The following is a 17,199-nucleotide window of genomic DNA, read 5'->3' as shown; positions in this document are numbered from 1 at the left end:
TTTACCAAGGCTTGATTTGGGACCAAGATATTATCTATCCTGGAGAATGTTCCATGAGCACTTGAGAAGAAAGTGTATCCTGTTATTTTGGGATGGACTGTCCTATAAATATCAATTAAGCCCAACTTGTTTAATGTATCATTTAAAGGTTGTGTTTCCTTATTTGTTTTCATTTTGGTTGATCCATCCATTGGTGAAAGTGGGGAGTTAAAGTCCCCTAGTATTATTGTACTACTGTCCATTTCCCCTTGTATGGCTGTTAGCACTTACCTTATGTATTGTAGTGCTCCTATGTTGGGTGCATAAATATTTACAATTGTTATATCTTCTTCTTTGATTGATTCCTTGATCATTAGAGTGTCCTTCTTTCTCTCTTCTAATACTCTTTATTTTAAAGTCTATTTTGTATGATATGAGAATGCTACTCCAGCTTTCTTTTGATATCCATTTGTACAGAATATCTTTTTCTATACCATCACTTTCAGTCTGTATGTGTTCCTAGGTCTGATGTGTATCTCTCGCAGACATCATACATACAGGTCTGGCTTTTGTATCCATTTAACCAGTCTATGGTATTTTATTGGAGCATTTAATCCATTTATATTTAAGGTTATTATAGGTATGTATGTTCCTATTACTATTTTCTTAATTGTTTTAGATTTGTTTTTGTAGGTCTTTTCCTTTTTTTTCATTTCCTGCCTAGAGAATTTCTTTTACCATTTGTTGTAAAGCTGGTTTTATGGTGTAAATTCTCTTTGCTTTTGCTTTTCTGTTAAGATTTTAATTTCTCCATCAAATCTGAATGAGATCCTTGCTGGGTGGAGTAATCTTGTTTGTAGGCTTTTCCTTTTCATCACTTTAAATATGTCCTGCCACTCCCTTCTGACTTGCAGTGTTTCTGCTGAAAGATCTCTGTTAACCTTAAGGGATTCCCTTGTATGTTATTTTTCCCTTACTGCTTTTAATATTTTTTCTTTGTTTTTAATTTTTGATAGTTTGATTAATATGTGTCTTGGCATGTTTCTTCTTGGACTTATCCTGTATGGGACTCTCTACACCACCTGGACTTGATTGACTATTTCCTTTCCCATGTTAGGGACGTTTTCATCTATAATCTCTTTAAATATTTTCTCAGTAACTTTCTTTTTCTCTTCTTCTTCTGGGACCCATATAATTTGAATGTTGTTGCATTTCATGTTGTCCCAGTGTTCTCTGAAACTGTCCTCAATTCTTTTCATTCTTTTCTTTATTCTGCTCTGCAGTAGTTATTTCCATTATTTTATCTTCCAGGTCATTTATTTGTTCTTCTTCCTCAGTTATTCTGGTATTGATTCCTTCTAGAGAATTTTTAATTTCATTTATTGTTTTGTTCATCATTGTGTGTTTGGTCTTTGGTTTTTCTGGGTCTTTGTTGAACATTTATTGTATTTTCTCCATTCTATTTCCAAGACTTTGGTTAATCTTTACTGTCATTACTCTGAATTATTTTTCAGGTAGACTACATATTTCCTCTTCATGTTTTTGGTCTGGTGGGTTTTTACCTTGCTCTTTCATCTGCTCCGTATTTGTCTGTTTTATCATTTTGCTTAACTTACTGTGTTTGGGGTCTCCTTTTCACAGGATGCAGGTTCATAGTTCACATTTTTTTGGTGTCTGCTCCCAGTGGGTAAGGTTGGTTCAGTGTGTTGTGTAAGCTTCCTGGTGGAGGGGACTGGTGCCTGTGTTCTGGTGGATGAGGCTGGATCTTTCTTTCTGGTTGGCAGGACCTTGTCCAGTTGTGTGTTTCAGGGTATCTGTGAACTTAGTATGATTTTAGGCAGCCCCTCTGCGAATGAGTAGGGTTGTGTTCCTGTCTTGCTAGTTTGGCATGGGATGTTCAGCACTGGTGCTTGCTGGTCGTTGAGTGGAGCTGAGCCTTAGCGTTGAGACAGAGATGTCTGGGACAGCTCTCACCAATTGATATTACATGGGGCCATGAAGCATCTGGTGGTCCAATGTCCTGAACTCAGCTCTCCCACCTCAGAGGCTCAGGCATGACACCCAGCCAGAGCACCAAGACCCTGTTATCCACATGACCAGGTATGTGAGGAGTTTCTTGCCTTTGGGAAGTCTGAGGTCTTCTGCCAGTGTTCAGTAGGTGTTTTGTAGGCATTGTTCCACATGTAGATGTATTTTTTATTTATTTGTGGGGAGGATGGTGATTTCTACATCTTACTGCTCTACCATCTTGTAGGTCTCCCAAAGATTGGCTATAACTTTAAATGGGATATTAGAAAAAAACTCTGAAGGAAAAATTCCTAATGTAAACAGAAGAGATAACTCATGTTTCCAGATATCCTAAAAATTCTAAAGCATCACCCCAGGTGAGATATATCTTGGGGCTATTTCAACAATACTAATAATAGTGGTAATATATTTATTATATGAAAAATCCTTTACTTTTTTTAAAAAAGGGGATAAAATTATAAATTAGAAAAAGGGATAAAATTATGCAAAACAAAATGAAGCAGTATTTGACATATAAGATAAGTTGAGGTTGCCATAATTCATACTAGTAAGAATATATATCATTATTGCATGCTTGGACTTAGAGTCTGGAGGGAAGGAAATACAAAAATTTAAAGCTTCTGCCAGTTCCTTAGATCTAAAAGTTGAGACTCAGAGGAGTTGGCGTTCTTATTTCAGAAAAAAAAAATCATAAATATTTGGATATGCCAATTTGCAGAGGAGATCTAAATTCCTTTGCATAGAGCATGAAGGGGACTAGGAGTGTAGGGGTCTGAGAAAATGGAGGGGAAAATAGGCTGATTATACCTGTTACATGAAAAAGGGTCTGAGCCAGATGGAAATATAAAACACATCCATCTCACAGATATTCATTCAAAATAGATATTGGAATAAATGAAGGCAAAGGAAATGGGTTCTATCTCAGGCATGATACAGTATGGGAGAAATGTGACAATAAGTTGTAGATGACATGGACTATGAATCAGATTGTTAGGGTGAAAGCTTATTAAGACACAAGAGTTAAAAACTAAAAAGAAAATTTAAAAGTCCTTTTCTTTCTGAATTACCAGGACTGAGAGATTCCAAGGCTCCCTGTGTCCATGGGATGGTGTTTACAAACAGTTATTTTAAATTTGAGAAGACAGGCTACATCACCTGACACCAGCATTACACTCATCTGTTCTGCATCTTCAAAACAGCCCAATGAAGTAGATTTGAATTTAATTCCTCTCTTTATTTAAGAGAAAATGAAAAAATTAAAAACAAATTAGAGTTTATTTTCCTCTGAGGACAGAATATATGTTCTAGATATTGATTCTTGATTCTGTCTTACTTTGTTTAGGACTTCTAGGTTTTCTTCTTTCCCTATCTACTCCTTCTTCTTCCCTTTTTCATGCTCTTTTCCTCCTTCTCCTTTGCTTCCTCCAACTTATTATTATTTTGGCATTCTCAGCATCCCCTAACCATGTTCTTGCATTTTTGGAATACAGAAAGGAGGCAGGAGGTATTATGCTTTTCTTTGTCAGTGACATTGGATGTGTGAACTTCAATAAATGTGTGTTTTTCTCCTGCCAATTCCTTGCCTTGCTGCTGCAAGGCACCTGTGGCAATTGACAGCAATTCCACTTCCTGATTTCTAGATAGCAGTAGCAACTTCTGGATTTTCTAGATCACACCTAAGTTGGTGACTCCAAAAGCCACTGACAGTCTCCCTTAACTTTCACCCCTCTAGTCATTTCAGAAGTTTTATAATCACCTAATTTCTGATATTAAATCTCTTTCTGCTTTATATACTTAAACTGGTTTCTGGTTTTTGAATGAAAATGGCTGATATAGTTATTTCTGATCTTTCCTTTCCAATCTTTTCTTTTTTCTTTTTCTTTCTTTCTTTTTTTTTTTTTTTTTTGCGGTACACAGGCCTCTCACTGCTGTGGCCTCTCCCGTTGCAGAGCACAGGCTCCGGACGCGCAGGCTCAGCGGCCATGGCTCACGGGCACAGCCGCTCCGCAGCATGTGAGATCTTCCCGGACTGGGGCACGAAGTTGTGTCCTCTGCATCGGCAGGCAGACTCTTAACCACTGCGCCACCAGGGAAGCCCCATAGATCCTATTTTTATGCATACACACACACAAAAAAACTAAAATCAAAGTGAGAGTCTCGCCTGTAGAAGAGAGATCTTATAGCCTTCCCCAGGCACATTTTATGCTCTTTTTTGGCGGGCTAGACATCAAAATTATATTGTCTTATTTTTTAAAATGCTATTTTATTTTGTAGCTAGAATCATTGAACAATAAGTCTAGAAGGAATCTAATAGATCATATGGTCCAATCTTATTTTGCTAATGAGTAAAATGAGATTCTAACATGTTAAAATGAAAAGTAGAATCCAGGTGTTCCAAGTCTCCTTTATATATACTCTTTTCTATTTCAAAATCCTGTGATGTTTGATGTTGTTAAATGTGTCTCCATAACCTCATTCAATGCTTTCTACCTTATATTCTTCTACATCTCCCAGCATACTTGTAGCACAAAAATGGTCAACCAGCAGTTGACTAGTAATGTCAGGGAGGACACTCTGCCATTGACTGACCATCTTAGACATGCTGACAAACCCCGAATACTTTGAGACTCTGATCAGACACCTAGATACAGTCCAGGGGAATGATAATATGGATGTATAAAGACAGGGAACTGGAGGAATGGTGGCAATCAACATGGGTTGCCATAGAAAGGTGGTATGGATGTTTAGAGATATGGAAGAGATGTTATTGCTGGTGCGGGTGACAAGGGAAATGGTATGTAAAAAGGAAGAAATTTTACTGTTTGGGTTGCTTCAGACAGGATTTGGTAATCTATGGTTTTCTTCTTAATTCTGAGACTTTTCTTCTACATTCTATGTCTATCTTGTTAAAACTCAAGTCTGTGAAGTTAACTATCCCAACTGTTACTTATAAACTGTTAAGTTTTGCATTGCAATACCTGTTTTATGAATAAGGTTTAAAATGAAACAAGATCTCTGTTTATATATGTATGTCTTTTGTGTTTTGGGTAGTATTGCTGAGGCTAATTTGTGAATGAGCTCAATTTAATTGGCTTTTTAAAAAAGTAACTGCTTACAGAATAATACATTTCTAAATATAAGAGAAACTAAGCTAAATGGACTTCAGGCTCATGTGATCTGAGAAATATTTAATATTAAATTAATATCTGGTATTAAAATTAAAGTTTGTTGTTTAAATCTGTTAATTAATACAAACATGTCTGTAGAGTCATCAACATTAAGTATAATACTTTATTCTACCTGGGTTGACTAAAAGTCAATAAGTTTATATTATATTTGTTGTAAAATTTGTCAACAAGAAAAATTAACCCCTAATTTTCAGATTTTGCCATCCTGATGTTATTGTGGCATGGCAACAGTCTGCTCCTAAATGAGAAAAATTAACATAGATAAACAAAAGCTGTAAATTAATCATTCAGGGCTATGGGAAACCCAAGACAGATACTTGTCTTTTCCTGGCTCCCTGGAAAACCCAATTTTTTATTTAATGGCTTAAAGACTTCCTTGACTGCAAGGCTGATGCTCTCACAGTAAGAAAGGAAATGGTTAAAAATGTGTTTTTCACTTGGGGTAGATTTTTTTTTACAATTTTTAGCAATCAAGACACCCGCTTTATTGGACCAATTTTACAAGCCTATGTGATCAATTAAGCAGACTTATTTTACAGACAAATCAATCTTAATTTGGCTATATTTGGTAAAATTGAGGGTTATTTTAGAGAAAAAATATGCTTTATTAGAGATTAAATTTTGGTTTTGCTACTTGAAGTCTGTATCTACTGTCTAAAACTCACTTTTCAAATAGCTCTTTGTTGCTGTGTTATATTATTGTAAAGCTTAATTGAGTTATTAAGAAGGTATTCTAAGCTAGTTTCTGAAGCTAAAAACACTGTAATCTATCTTTGGATAAAACTAGATGTCCATAATCCATAATTAGGGGATTATATATACTGGAAAAAATAATTTAAATGATTGTGTCCAACCTAGATAAAAGGCCTTTTTTCAGGTATTTTGAAGTACATCATGCATAAGGAAACTGAAGGGAATCAAATTCCAAGACTTAAGGTACTTTTCCAGCAATTACTAGACGTGCCCAATGGAGGAATTCCTGAGCCCTGATGTCTGTCTTCTCCTCTCTCTGACCCTTACAAGTGCTGACCCTCTGTTTCCAATTTGCAGGCAGACCAGTTCCCACTTATTGTCAACACCACTTGGGACACCTTTTGTACTATTCCTTTGCAGCAATTTCTCAGGCATTAACACCTCATTGAGAGACTACTTTGAGAAGAATAGCATCTGAAGTTGTAAGTACAAATCTTGATTAAATTGCACAGTGGATTTTCACACAGGGGAAAAACAAAACAAAACAAAACAAAAAAACCTTTGGATAGCTAACTGTTGCTCTGGTGCAAGCTGCTATATCCATGGAAATGGCTGCTCCAACAAGGCCTACCTCAGAGGCGGGAGTGCTTGCTCCAGTTGAGGCCACTATCTCAGGGGAAAATGCACCCAAGAGTAAGAATGGACCTCCAATATATTCAGGAGCTCCTTTGTACCCTGTTTCCCAAGGGACCCATTTTCGGCCTAGCTAGTACCTGCAACAGTGTAAGTTACCAAAAAACTGCCCCCAAGGTTCTGCCTCTGAGAGAAATTTCTGATAGAAATCAAGGAACAATAAGAGCTCATGTGGTTTTTCAATATCTGATCTAAGTCTTGTAGAGGATAAGTTGGAAAGTTTTTCTGAGAATCCTGAACTTTTCATAAGGAGTTTACTTGGTTGATGAGATATTTTGATCTCACCTGGGAGAATTATAGACCTTATCCCACTGCTGCACCCCTGAGAAAGAATAGCATATAATACTGGCAGTCAAAGCCCATGCTGACCAAGTGGCAGCCCAAGCCCAAGAGGACCATGCAGTACACTGAGTGGGGAACAATGCTGTCCCCAAGGCAGATCCACAATGGAATCGGGTGATAAATTTTATGATAGGGAGAGGTGGGACCATATGATTAATTCTTTAATAGAGGGTATGAAAAAGCTTACAGTGAAACCTGTCAATTATGAAAAAAGTCCAACAAGGACCAGATGAAAATCCTGCAGTTTTTCCAGGGAGATTAGTGGAAGCTTTTATAAAGTATATGAATGTGGATTCCTCCTCCCCCGAGGGACAGGCCCTTTTGGCTATGCATTTCATAGCCCAGTTTGTACCAGATATCAGGTGCAAAATTCAAAAAGCAACTGCTGGTCCTCAGGCCACTATGAATGATTTACTCCAATTGGCTTATTCACTTTTCAAAAATATGTATATGGTTGAAAAGGCAGAGCACACCCAGAGAGACAAACAAAGGGCCCAAATGATGGCAGTGGCTTTGACCACTCGGAGACCACTGAAGGGGATGCTGGAATTTCAGGGCAAATTTTGGCCATGGTAGACCACAAGGCCCATGTGTACCCAGATAATAGCAGTATGCCTTGTGTGGACAGAAGGGATGTTGGAGGAAAGATTGTGATCAGTGTGCCCTTTGCAAACAGCAAGGATATTGGAAAAGGGAATGCCCCAGATTCCAGTGAGTGCTGGGGGCCCTTCAGCCATTGATGGTTTTGCAATCAGAAGACTGATTGGGGGGCAATAGCTTCAAGATGGTGGAGGAGAAAGACGTGGAGATCACCTTCTTCCCCAGAAATATATAAAAAATACATCTACATGAGGAACAGCTCCTACAGAACACCTACTGAAAGACCTCAGACTTCCCAAAAGGAAAGAAACGCCCCACATACATGGGTAGGGGAAAAGAAAAAAGAAAAAACAGAGACAAAAGAATAAGGATGGGACTTGCACCTCTGGGAGGGAGCTGTGAAGGAGGAAAAGTTCCCACACACTAAGAAACCCCTTCACTGGCGGAGATGGTGGGGGGGAGGGGAAGTTTTGGAGCCAAGGAAGAGAGCACAGCAAAAGGGGTGCAGAGACAAAGCGGAGAGATTCCCACAGAGAGGATCACTGACGATCAGCACTCACCACCCTGAGAGACTTGTCTACTCACCTGCTGGGGCGGGTGGGGGCTGGGAGCTGAGACTTGGGCTTCGGAGTTCAGATCCTAAGGAGAGGACTGGGGTTGGCTGCCTGAACACAGCCTGAAAGGGGTTAGTGTGCCATAGCTAGCCAGGAGGGAGTCCAGGAAAATGTCTGGAACTGTCTAAGAGGCAAGAGACAACTGTTTCGGGGTATGGGAGGAGAGGGGATTCAGATCACCGCCTAAACAAACTCCAGAATTGGGCATGAGCAGTGGCTATCAGCGCAGACCCCAGAAAGGGTCATGAAACATTAAGGCTGCTGCTGCAGCACTAAGAAGCCTGTGTGCAAGCACAGGTCACTCTCCTCACCTCCCCTCCCAGGAGCCTGTGCAGCCCGCCACTGCCAGGGTCCAATAATCCAGGGACAACTCTCCTGGGAGAACACATGTCATGCCAGAAGCTGGTGCAACATTACACTGGTCTCTGCCAGTGAAGATTCGCCCCGCATTCAGTACCTCTCCCTTCTCCTGTCCTGAGTGAGCCAGAGCACTCTAATCAGCTTCTACTTTTACCCCGTCCTGTCTGGGCGGGGAACAGGTGCCCTCAGGCTACCTACATGCAGAAGCACGGCCAAAACCAAAGCTGAAAGCCAGGAGCTGTGCAAACAAAGAAGAGAAAGGGAAATCTCTCCATGAAGCCTCAGGAGCAGCAGATTAAATCTTCACAATCAAACTGATATACCATGTACCTGTGGAATACCTGAATAGAAAAAGAATCATTCCAAAATTGAGGCGGTGGACTTTGGGAGCAACTGTAGGCTAGAGGTTTGCTTTCTGCATCTAATTTGTTACTGGTTTTATGTTTATCTAGTTTAGTGTTTAGAGCTTATTATCACTGATAGATTTGTTTATTGATTTGGTTGCTCTCTTCATATATATATATATATATAATTTTTTTTTCCTTTTTCTCCTTTTTTGAGTGTGTATGTGTATGCTTCTTAATGTGATTTTGTCTGTATGGCTTTGCTTTTACCATTTGTCCTAGGGTTCTGTCTGTCATATTTTGTTTGTTTGTTTTTGGTTTTTTTAGTACAGTTTTTGGTGCTTGTTATCACTGGTGGATTAGTTTTTTGGTTTAGGTGCTCCCTTCTTTCTTTCTTTTTTTATTACTTTTATTTTTTTATTTTTAATAATATATTTTTATTTTAATAACTTTCTTTCTTTCCTTCTTTCTTTCTTTCTTTCTTTCTTTCTTTCTTTCTTTCTTTCTTTCTTTCTTTCTTTCTTTCTTTTTCTCCATTTGCTTCTGAGCCATGTGGCTGACAGGATCTTTGTTCTCTGGCTGGGTGTCAGACCTGAGTCTCTGAGGTGGGAGAACCGAGTTCATGACATTGGTCCACCAGAGACCTCCTGTACCCAGGTAACATCAAAAGACAAAAGGTCTCTCCGAGATCTCCATCTCAACACGAAGACCCAGACCCACTTAATGACCAGAAAGCTACAGTGCTGGACACCCTATGTCAAATGTGTTACTAGCAAAACAGGAACACAACCACACCCATTAGAAGAGAGGCTGCCTAAAATCATAATAAGTTCACAGATACCCCAAGCCACACCACCAGCCATGGTCCTGCCCACCAGAAAGAAATATCCAGCCTTATCCACCAGAACAGAGGCATCAGTCCTCTCCAACAGGAAGCTTGCACAACCCACTGAAGGAAACTTACCCACTGTGGGCAAAAACACACACACAAAATGGGAATTACAAACCTGCAGGCTGGGAAAAGGAGATAGTAAACACAGTAAGTTAAGCAAAGTGAGAAGACAAATAAAAACACAGTAGTAGAAAGAGCAAGGTAAAAACCCACCAGACCAAACAAATGAAGAGGAAATAGGTACTATACCTGAAAAAAATTGAGAGTAATGATAGTAAAGATGATGCAAAATCTTGGAAATAGATTGGAGAAAATACAGGAAACATTTCACAAGGACCAAGAAGAACTAAAGAGCAAACAAACAATGATGAGAGATTCAATAAACAAAATTAAAAATGCTCTAGAAGGAATCAATAGCAGAATAACTGAGGCAGAAAAATGGATAAGTGAACTGGAAGATAAAATAGTGGAAATAACTGCTGCAGAGCAGAATAAAGAAAAAAGAATGATAAGAATTGAGGACAGTTTAAGAGACCATTGCAAAAGCATTAAACACACCAATTCAAATCATAGGGGTCTCAAAAGAAGAGAAAAAAAAGGGACTGAAAAATATTTAAAGAGATTACTTTTGAAAATTTCCCTAATATGGGAAACGAAATACTAAAGTCCAGGAAGAGCAGAGAGTCCCATAAAAGATAAATCCTAGGAGAAACTCACCAAGACACATATTGATCAAACTATCAAATAATAATACAAAGAAAAAATATTAAAAGCAGCAAGGGAAAAGTAAAAAATAATATAGAAGTGTATCCCAACCAGGTAAATAGCTGATCTTTCAGAAGAAACTCTAAAAGCCAGAAGGGAGAGGCAGGAAATATTTGAAGTGATGAAAGAGAAAAGCCTAAAACCAATACTACTCTACCAAGCAAAGATCTCATTCAGATTCAATGGAGAAATTAAAAGATTTACAGACAATCAAAAGCAAAAATATTCAGAACCACCAAACCAGCTTTACAACAAATGCTAAAGGAACTTCTCTAGACAGGAAATATAAGAGAAGGAAAAGACTTACAAAAACAAACCCAAAACAATTAAGAAAATAGTATTAGGAATATATATATATACCTATAATTACCTTAAATGTAAATGGCTAAATGCTCCAGCCAAAAGACACAGACTGACTGACTGAGTGGATACAAAAAGAAGACCCCTATGTATGATGTCTGCAAAAGTCCCACTTCAGACCTAGGAACTCATACAGACTGAAACTGTGGGGATGGAAAAAGGTTTTCCATGCAAATGGAAATCAAAAGAAAGCTGAAGTAGCAATTCTCATATCAAACAACATAGACTTTTAAAAAGAAAACTATTACAACAGACAAAGAAGGACAATACATAGTGATCAAAGGATCAATCCAAGAAGAAGATATAACAGTTGCAAATATTTATGCACCCAACATAGGAGCACCTCAATACATAAGGTAAATGCTAACAGCCATAAGAGGGGAAATCAAGATAACACAATAATAGTAGGGGACTTTAAAACCTTAGTTACAACAATGGACAGATCAACCAAAATGAAAATAAATAAGGAAACACAAGCTTTAAATGATATATTAAACAAGATAGACTTAACTGATATTTATAGGCCATTCCATCCAAAAAAATACAGAATACACTTTCATCTCAAGTGATTATACAACATTCTCCAGGATAGATCATTTCTTAGGATACAAATCAAGATTTGGTAAATTTAAGAAAATTTAAAGCATATCAAGTATCTTTTCTGACCACAATGCTATGAGACTAGATATCAATTACAGCAAAAAGTCTGTAAAAAAACTACAAACCCTTGGGGTCTAAACAATACACTACTAAATAACCATGAATTTAGTTGGCTAAAAATTCTTGGTCATTTTTATTGGTTATTTCATTTCTTCAGAAGAAATGAAAGAGGAAATCAAAAAATACCTAGAAACAAATGACAATAAAAACACAATTATCCAAAACCTATGGGAGGCAGCAAAAGCAGTTCTAAGAGGGAAGTTTATAGCAATACAATCCTACCTCAAGAAACAAGACATATCTCAAATAAGCAACTTAAACTTACACCTAAAGCAATTAGAGGAAGAATAACAACAACAAAAAAACAAAGTTAGCAGAAGGAAAGAAATCATAAAGATCAGATCAGAAATAAATGAAAAATAAATGAAGGAAACTATAGCTAATATCAATACAACGAAAATGGGATTCTTTGAAAAGATAAACAAAATTGATAAAACAGTAGCCAGACACATCAAGAAAAAAAAGAGACAAGACTCAAATGAACAGAATTAGAAATGAAAAAGGAGAAGTAACAACTGACACTGCAGAAATACAAAGGATCATGAGAGATTCCTACAAGCAACTATATGTCAATAAATTAGACAACTTCAAAGAAATCAACAAATTCCTAGAAAAGCATAACCTTCTGAGACTGAACCAGGAAGAAATAGAAAATATGAACAGACCAATCACAAACACTGAAATTGAATAAAAATCTTCCAATAAACAAAAGTCCAAGACAAGATTGGCTTCACAAGCAAATTCTATCAAACATTTAGAGAAGAGCTAATACCTATCCTTCTCAAACTCTTCCAAAATATAGCAGAGGGAGGAACACTCTCAAACTCATTCTACGAGCCCACCATCACCCCGATACCAACACCAGGCAAAGATGTCACAAAGAAAGAAAAATACAGGCCAATATCACTGACGAATATAGATGCAAAAATCCTCAACAAAATACCAGCAAACAGAATCCAACAGAACATTAAAATGACCATACAACATGATCAAGTGAGGTTTATTCCAGGAAGGCAAGGATTCTTCAATACACACAAATCAATGTGATAAACCATATTAACAAACTGAATGAGAAAAAACATATGATCATCTAAATAGATTCAGGAAAATCTTTTGGCAAAATTCAACACCCATTTATGATAAATACTCTCCAGAATGTAGACATAGAGGGAACTTACCTCAACATAATAAATGGCATATATGACAAACCCACAGCAAGTGTGATTCTCAATGGTGAAAAACTGAAAGCATTCTCATGAACATCAGAAACAAGACAAGGTTGCCTACTCTCACCATTATTATTCAACATAGTTTTGGAAATTTTTGCCACAGCATTCAGAGAAGAAAATGAAATAAAAGGAATCCAACTTGGAAAAGAAATAAAGCTGTCACTTTTTGCAGATTGTATAATACTATATATAGAGAAACCCAAAGATGTTACCAGAAAACTACTAGAGCTAATCAATGAATTTGGTAAAGTAGCAGGAAATAAAATTAATGCTCAAAAATCTCTTGCATTCCTATACACTAATGATGAAATATCTGAAAGAGAAATTAAGGAAACATTCCCATTTACCACTGTAAAAAAAGAATAAAATACCTACAAATATACCTACCTAAGGAGACAAAGACCTGTATGCAGAAATTATAATACACTGATGCAAGAAATTAACAATGATACATACAGATGCAGAGATATATCATGTTACTGGATTGGAAGAATCAACATTGTGAAAATGCCTATACTACCCAAAGCAGTCTACAGATTCTATGCAATCCCTATCAAACTACCAATAGCATTTTTCACAGAACTAGAACAAAATATTTCACAATTTGTATGGAAACACAAAAGACCCTGAATAGCCAAAGCCAACTTGACAAAGAAATATGGAGCTGGAGGAATCAGGCTCCCTGGATTCAGACTATACTTCAAAGCTACAGTAATCAAGACAGTATGGTACTGGCACAACAACAGATATATAGATCAATGGAACAGGATAGAAAACCCAGAGATAAACCCATGCTCATATGGTCACCATACTTTTGATAAAGGAAGTAAGAATATACAATGGAGAAAAAAGAGCCTCTTTAATAAGTGGTGCTGAGAAAACTAGACAGCTACATGTAAAAGTATGAAATTAGATCACTCCTTAACACCATACACAAAAATAAACTCAAAATGGATTAAAGACCTAAATGTAAGGCCAGACACTCTCAAACTCTTAGAGGAAAACATAGGCAGAACACTCTATGATATAAATCACAGCAAGATCCTTTATGACCCACCTCCTAGAGAAATGGGAATAAAAACAAAAATAAACAAATGGGACTTAAAGAAACTTAAAAGCTTTTGCACAGCAAAGAAAACCATAAACAAGATGAAAATACAACCCTCAGAATGGGGAAAATATTTTCAAATGAAGCAACTGACAAAGGATTATTCTGCAAAATATACAGGCAGCTCATGCTGCTCAATATCAAAATAACAAACCACCCAATCCAAAAATGGGCAAATGGGCTAAACACACATTTATCCAAGTATATACAGATTGCCAACAAACACATGAAAGGATGTTCAGCATCACTTATCATTGGAGAATTTTAAATCAAAATTACAGTGAGGTATCACTTCACAGCAGTCAGAATGGCCATCATCAAAAAATCTAGAAACAATAAATACTGGAGAGGGTGTGGAGAAAAGGGTACTCTCTTGCACTGCTGGTGGGAATGTAAATTGATACAGCCACTATGTATAACAGTGTGGAGGTTCCTTGAAAACCTAAAAATGGAGCTACCATATGACTCAGCAATCCCATTACTGGGCATATACCCCGAAAAAACATAATTTAAAAAGAGTCATGTACCACAATGTTCATTGAATCTCTATTTACAATAGCCAGGGCATGGAAGCAGCCTAAGTCTCCTTCAACAGATGAATGCATAAAGAAGATGTGGCACATATATACAATGGAATATTACTCAGCCATAAAAATAAACTAAATTGAGTTATTTGTAGTGAGGTGGATGGACCTAGAGACTGTCATACAGAGTGAAGTAATTCAGAAAAGAGAAATAAATAATGTATGCTAATACATATATATGGAATCTAAAAAAAAAAGTGGTTCTAATGAACCTAGGGGCAGGGCAGGAATAAAGACACAGACATAGAGAATGGACTTGAGGACACTGGTAAGGGGAAGGGTAAGCTGGGCTGAAGTGAGAGACTGGCATGGACATATATACACTAGCAAATATAAAATAGATATCTAGTGGAAAGCAGCTGCATAGCACAGGGATATCAGCTCAGTGTTTTATGTCCACCTCGAGGTGTGGAAAGGGAGAGTGAGAGGGAGATGCAAGAGGGAAGAGATATAGTGATATATGTTTACGTATAGCTTACTCACTTTGTTATACAGCAGAAACTAACAACCATTGTAAAGAAATTACACTCCAATAAAGACGTTTAAAAAAAAAAAAGAAGACTGACAGGATCCACGCCAGAAGTGCCTTGCCTAGAGATTACATCTGCATAAGTAGTGCCGAGCCTCGGGTGGTCAATGAAGTAGCAGGCCACTTAATAGAATTCCTTATAGACACTGGCACAATCTTGGTCTTAACCCAAAGGATTGGAAGTCTTAGCAATCATAAAGTATATGTAATGCGGGTACTGGGGAAGAGACAGGGGCACATTTTCCTGGATCTCTTTTGTGCAACACCAACAGCTGGTTGTTTCTATATTCCTTTCTGTTTGTGCCTGATTGTCCTCTCTCTTTAATGGAAGGGACTTCCTAACTAAATTAGGGGCCACTCTGTTTCTTGAGGGACAAGGAACCCACCCATACCACCATATGATATTAACAGAAGATAAAGAAGAAGAAATTAAATCTATAACTGAGAAAGAAGATGCAATAGACCCTGAAGTATAAATAAACTAAATTGAGATGCTGGGCCTAGCCAAAAATAAACAGATTGAGGTCTTAAGTGACCGTTTTTCAGATTTGGAAACTGTTTTGGGAAAAATGATTTGGATCTTCAAAATCATGGTTATAATCTTTTTAAATGACGATTTAAATACATATTACTGTATTTCTTTTAATTTATATCTTTTGTAAACTCATACTCTGATGCTTAACATACAAGAGGGCTAAAAGAATAATACTAAACAGAATGACATTGACTTGCAGTTCTCCCAACAGAGAAGGGACAGTCAGCCTGGTGTTTTACTCCCTCCCCAGGTAGGCCTAGGTCCCATTTCAGCAGGAAGCAGTGATTGGTCATTGCCCCTTCCACCCTGTTAAGCATAAAAGAGTAAACACTTTGAGAGGGGAATGATAGGGACAGAGTAAAGGGACAAATTAGGAAATTAAATAGTTAATCCCACTGGGGTATTGTAAGTAAAGGAAAAAGTATGGGAGATCCCTGTACGTAAACTGTTATTCAAGAAAGAAGGTTTGCTTAACCACAAAAGCAAGTAGGCTTGCTTAGCAACAAAACCAATGCAGCAGAAGCATGAGGCATGTCACAAAATAATATAACAACAGTGGCAAGCTCACTCCTGCCCAGTGAGCTCAGTAAGTTAATGACACTTAGGCCATGCTCACTGCACACACAAAAAACCAAAAATTTATAAAAAGGTGATATTTCAAAATGAAAGACTAACATTGTACTGAGACCTAAAGTAATTTTTCCATTGTGCCATAACAGTCCTAGCTTGACCATGTAGGGACAAGAAACCCAACCTGGAGGAGGAGCTGATCATGAAAGCGTGATGTCTACTCAAGAATGAAGAAGAAAGTGGTCTTTTCCCCTCCTCACTTTTCCTTTGATTACAAAATTGTAGCCCACTAAGTTCTCAGGGAGCAGCACCTTCTTGCCCACCTGCCTGTAAACCTCACAAGCATGCTATTCTAATAAATCACTTCTTATCTATCACTATGCCTCTCACTGAATTCTTTCTGTGCTGAGACATAAAGGACCAGGCTCCTTGGAGCACCCCAAAATGACACCTATCAGTTTCACCATCATTAGATATTTTTTGACATTACTCACAACCTCAGGTCCATCCCATCCATTTCTTTTCATTTCTACTATTATATCCTAACTATTTTCATTCTCTTGAATGACTACAATAATTTCCTAATTGAGTCTCCCTACTGACACCTTTGCCTTTCTGAAGCTCATTGTTTACAAACAGTGAGGGTAATATTTTAAAATGTAAATCAGAATAACATTATAATAAAAATTTGTACCTTTCCACTAGAAATATACTCTCCAAGAGAGCAAGAACATTCTCATTTATGTTTACTGTTGTATTTCGGCTCCTAGAGCAGGAGATGAGATGTGATTTGTGCTCAAAAATTGTCTGTTGACTGATTAATACATTTTCAAAAAGAATGTTGCTAGGCGGGGACAGAAAGCATAGTCAATGGGGAGATGGAGAAGCAGCCAAGATTTTCTCCCTTGTCAGCATTCTTCTCATTCTCTCTTAGGCTTCTTTCTTCATCTTGCCTCACTGTCTCTGCATCACTATCTCCTTCTGTTGGCCTTCTCTGTTTTCCTTATTTGCTTGGCTGGTTAGTGCTCTGTTACTGCTTTAATTAAGTTTTCACTCCATATGCTAC

The sequence above is a fragment of the Phocoena sinus genome, chromosome 17 (genome assembly GCF_008692025.1).
Source record: "Phocoena sinus isolate mPhoSin1 chromosome 17, mPhoSin1.pri, whole genome shotgun sequence".
In the NCBI taxonomy this organism is placed as follows: Eukaryota; Metazoa; Chordata; class Mammalia; order Artiodactyla; family Phocoenidae; genus Phocoena; species Phocoena sinus.
The sequence above is the reverse complement of the archived record's forward strand: the minus strand, read 5'-3'. Positions refer to the sequence as shown.